At 39.8% G+C, this 5439-nt stretch overlaps 1 pseudogene; it reads right to left on the bottom strand.

Moving 5' to 3' along the window:
- Positions 1-2078: 2078 nt before the first annotated feature.
- On the bottom strand, positions 2079-3320 carry LOC149267341 (bifunctional D-cysteine desulfhydrase/1-aminocyclopropane-1-carboxylate deaminase, mitochondrial pseudogene; annotated as a pseudogene).
- Between the last annotated feature and the right edge of the window lie 2119 nt (positions 3321-5439).

Here is a 5439-nt window from a genome sequence, read left to right as displayed (position 1 = left end):
ATAGGAAAACTTTCAATCCATTGTTTGCATTTCCCTTGAAGTGAATCATAAAATAACATAATGCAAACATCCTCATGTTTGACTCTAAGAAGCTCAGCAAAATGACAGAAATCTGAGATATGCTTCAGAGTTAAACTCAAATCTTCTCCATTAAATTTGGGACCATTCCTTAGAAAATATGCATCCTTGGGAAAATGATTTGGGAAACCATGAATTCCTGAAAAATCTATGCATGCATACCTTGAACTAAGAATGGTAGCTTCTGGGTCTTTCATAACTCCAGTGGAATCACCATGAATGTATGAATTTTGAATTCTTCAACAATGGAGTCGCCAAGGTATATTTGCAGCCTCGAAAAAACCTCTTTGAACTCCTGCTACCTTCAGAAATTCAGTCTTAAAATTACGGGAGTGAGTAATCTTCAGTCTCCCGGCAGACGCACCAAAATGTTATCACAAAATCGTGTACTAAGGGCTGCTACTTAGCAAGATCTCATGCAACTATTTCAAACCAGGCTTTAGACTAAGGCTTAGCCTCCTTAGTCAGAGAGGGCTCTCTCACAGATTTTTGATATGAATTAATAACAAGAAAAGATGGCTAACTCTTCAAACAGTACATGAAAATAAGCTGGTTGGAACAACAAAATAAGACTTCTTCCATTGGGCTCATGGAGTCAAACACCTTTGCAGTAAATTACCAACTACTCATTCATGGAAGTCAAGGCATATAATGTCTAAACACTCAAAACATTTCTCAAAGGAACCTCAACTCATAAACATACACAGGAAATCTGAGCACTAGGTGAATTCAGAGTGATTGCACATCTATGGAGCTGTAAAACAGAAAGGAAGAGACACAACCATATATATTATGAGCATTTAAACACAAGATGAATCTTGAGAAGAAAAAGTAATCTTTCTATTACTGTCAAAAGTCTTTTACATCAGTCAATATAAAAACTCTGTTTTTTGTATAAATCTCCAACCCTCATTACATCAGAGTTTTCACTATATATAGGAAAACAAACTAAACTACTTTGAGTCTCCTCCTCAAGCATGAGGGGAGCTCGATGACCTATCATTAACTACCCTTATCTATTTTTAAACAAACTCATTAAATACATAAAGTATTGAACTGTAATTACAAAGAATCCTAATCACACTAAAACTCTAACTTCATCTCCTCGTATGCCTGATTCCTTTCTTGATCTTTGACAGCTGTCTTTTGTTGGTTAGGCTCAAGATGATTGAGCTACAGATGCAAGGAACACTGACTTTGGATACCTGTAAGCGCTGATGGATCATTTATCATCAGGATCAAAACACCTATTTTTAAGGTCCCTGTCTCCTACCATCCTCTGAAAATGTAGCAGCATGTTCCCAACTCTTTAATAACTCAAAGTATGGAACGCTGCTACCAAACACCATGTCTCCAGATGAGCTGTAGGCTGTATTGATGTACAGGTGTCTCTCTTCTAACACTCCCGGTCAAACTGTTTATTCTGCATTGAAAACATCACCTACAGCAGTTTCGTAGCGCGCTACGAAACTGCTGTGTGATTTAAAAAAAACACAGTCTTCCTCTAAACTCCTCACAAAATTGAATAGCTGCTGTTGCCATTCTTCAGTTTCACCTTTGCTATGCTGGGATTCAGAATCACATTCTCTGTATCCTTCATAAGGTTAGAGTGGGTTACCTTCTTTTCCTCATCAAAGATCACCTCAAGCTTAGGCCTAACATAATTATTGAGAACTGAAGCACACAAAATCGATGCCCTTTTTATATTTTTTATCTTTGTCTCATCCTCCTGACTGACCTTAACAAACTGTAGTCCCTCAACCAAATCAATTTCCTTAATCTGTAGCTCTTTTTCTAAGAAGCCATTAATACTCTTTGACATCTTCTGTGTCATCTTATCTTCTAAAATAGAACCTTGCAGTGCAAGGCCTTTAACCTTTTTCTCTCTATACCATCCACGACAATGATTGCAGATTTGAGATGTTTCTGCAGAGTATCTCTGGATTCTGTGTCAGATGCATTTTCTAATCTTTCCTTCCAAAAAGGAAATAGATCACACTTTATGGAACAAACAGGGCACAAAAATTCACAATCAATGTTTCGCTCCTTCCCAGCGCTAACGGTGCTTCTTCATTTCTCACAAGTAAGACAAGAGCGATACTGCCAATTTGTGCATACTCCTCCTTGGACACAAGCTCTATGTTCGCACCAACCATCCGCTCCACAAGAAGATTTCCAGTCAAGCCAGGATCTTCATCGACTTGTGCCTTGGTAGTTCGTAATATGAGATAGCGGTCAAGATTCAAGTATCGAGCTGCCACTGCAGTAGCACGACAGTGGTTACTTTGAATGCCTCCTATTGTGATAACACAATCTGCACCTTGCGCCTTTGCATCAGCCATTAAAAATTCTAGCTTCCGCACCTTGTTCCCACTAAGTTGCATACCTGATAAGTCATCACGCTTTATCCAGACTTCAATGTTTGATGGTAAGCCCGGAAGATTCCATCGATGAATTGGTATAGGGAGATGTCCGAGAGAATAGAAATGGGACGGAATCGGATGAAGCTCTGTCGCCCAAGAGGGAGGTGTGTATGAAACTTTGCTCAGAAAGGCTTCAGAACTGCCTTCTCCTTCCACTCGCTCTGCACGAAACCCGTGAGCCATTGTTGTCTTCGCTCTGACGCTCTTGCCTTTCAACTGTAATTTACTGTAGCACCATGGAGATGTAAAACCAATCCAATGGCAGCCGCTGCTAAAGCCGAAATGTTTGCAATTGGGAGTCATCCTAATCCTATAGGAAATTAACGACGCCGAACCCCTTTTCTGGCAAAGAAAAACAAATATCAACCAGGTGTCTATGTTCTCTGTCGGTGGAGGAACTAATGCACGAACAGCTGGTAATGTTTATCAAATCTCAACATCTCGTTTGGTTCCTTGTATTCGGTCAATACACAAAGATTAGAACATGAGGCGCATACTTAAATGCAGATACATTTCATTTGTCAAAAACTCATCACTGACACGAACATGATCCCACAACCATGAATTCCCAATGTACTTGGAGATGATATATGCACCACCACTTAGTCGATAACCAGCTTCATATATATTTGCTACTTTTCCAACATAATTAACCTGAGTTGGGATCAGAAGGACTTCATTGACTTGAGAAAAGCGATTGTCCCAGGAAAGGATCTTCAAGGTATTAGTCTCAGGGAGAGCACTGAGCAAATCTATGTTGCTACAAACGAGCTTAATGCACTTCTTCCTTGAAAACACTGTCACTGCTCTCATCTGCATTTCTGGAGGGAAGCAAAACTCTGTACAATAGGCATGCTAGGATTTGGGCCTCCACTGAAAACTCGAACAAATCCCCAATTTCGTAGCATGCTAGAAACCACCTAAACAGGTAGCGCTGCGAAACTACTAAAAAAGAATTCATGCGCTGCGAAAACACCCTGTCTTTAAGCTAGGCTAAAAATTTTTGGCAACAGAATTTTCAGTGATAACACCAACAATGCATTATATGCTCCCCCTGAACCTGTACCATCAATCAGAAAAGGTTCAACAATAAGATGATGCATCAACAACCCCCAGCTTTTGCCTGAGGTATTCAAAAGTGTCCCTGGGCAATGGTTTGGTGAGAATATCAGCAACTTGTTCCTTAGAAGGAACATACTCCAACTTGACCTTCTGTTCAAGTACTTGTTCCCGGAGAAAATGGTACTTGATTGGTATGTGCTTGGTTTTCGAATGCATAACAGGATTCTTTGAGATGCTGATTGCACTTGTGTTATCACATAAGATGGGGATAGGTGGTGTACAAGTGATTTGAAAATCCTACAAAGTTTGCATCATCCAAAGGAGTTGAGTGCAACAAGATGCAGCAGCAACATATTCCGCTTCAGCTATAGACAAGGCAATTGAACTCTGTTTCTTGCTGAACCAAGATACCAGTCTGGAACCCATAAAGAACACACCACCACTTGTGCTTTTCCTGTCATCCATGCTTCCGGCCCAATCTGCATCTGTATAAGCATGAAGAGTAAGATCTGTATCTCTAGGATACCATAAGCCATAATTTTGAGTCCCTTGAAGATATTTAAAAATTCTCTTCACTGCCTGAAGATGAGTCTCCTTCGGATTTGCCTAAAATCTTCCAACTATTCCAACTGCATGCATGATATCTGGTCGGGTACCTGTCAAATAAAGTAAACTTCCAATCATAGATCTGTAGGTTGGTTGATGTACTGCTGCAGATTCATCATTTTCACTGAGGCTACATCCTGTGACCATGGGTGTACATACTGGTTTTGCATCTTCCATACCATATTTCTTCAAAATCTGTTTGAGATACTTGGTTTGAGATAAAAAGATTCCTCCTTCTTTTTGTTGGATTTGCAAACCAAGGAAATATGTCAGTTCTCCTAGCAAAGACATTTCAAATTCTTTCTGCATGACCGAGGCAAAGCTTTGACTCATAGCTTCTTCATTGCTCCCAAAAATAATGTCATCTACATACACAACAAGTATTAGCAATTTGTCATTTTCAACTTTTATATAAAGATTGCTATCTGCTGATCCTTTTGAAAAACCTTGTTGATGAAGATATTTGTCCAAACGGTAGTACCAAGCCCTTGGAGCTTGTTTGAGACCATAGAGAGCCTTTTTCAATCTGCATACAAGATTTGGATCATTTCCAAGAATGAACCCATCTGGCTGTTCAATGTACACTTCTTCTTCCAAGTCTCCATTCAGAAAGGCTGATTTCACGTCCATTTGAAATACTTTGAAGTTTTGAAAACTTGAGAGAGCAAGGAACATTCGGATGGCCTCAAGTCTTGCAACAGGAGCAAAGGTTTCTTCAAAGTCTATTCCTTCTTGCTGCGCATACCCTTTACAAACAAGTCTGGCTTTGGTTCTAATTACTTCTCCATTTTCATTCAATTTATTTTTGAAGACCCATTTTGTTCTGATAACATTCTTATCCTTTGGTCTAGGAACCAGCTCCCAAGTGTTGTTCTTTTCGATTTGCTCAAGTTCTTCATCCATTGCTTTCACCCAACATTCAGCTTTGCATGCCTCTTTCACATTTTGTGGTTCGGTGGAGGAGAGTAATGCCAAATAGCTTGAGGCTTCTGCAACTGTTCTTCTTGTTTGTACACCTGCTTCTTTCTGCCCCACAATCTGAGATTCTGGATGATTCTTCTGAACATATCTGGATGGGGTTTTCTCTTCTATTCTTGTCTGCTCCTCTGGTTCTTCTTGAGGTTCTTCTTGAGGTTCTTCTTCTTCATCATTCTGTCTTTGAGGGTAGCCTTCATCTTCTTCGATGTCTTCATGATGTACTTGCCTAGGAATGTATCCCTTCTCATCAACCACTACATCAATGCTGTCAACAATTCTACCAAGTCTTTTA

Source organism: Pinus tabuliformis, chromosome 6, assembly GCF_031772625.1.
Source record: "Pinus tabuliformis cultivar Carrire ecotype Pingquan chromosome 6, CPIR1, whole genome shotgun sequence".
NCBI classification, from domain to species: domain Eukaryota; kingdom Viridiplantae; phylum Streptophyta; class Pinopsida; order Pinales; family Pinaceae; genus Pinus; species Pinus tabuliformis.
Note: the sequence above shows the minus strand (reverse complement) of the source record. Positions and strands in the feature narration are given on the sequence as shown.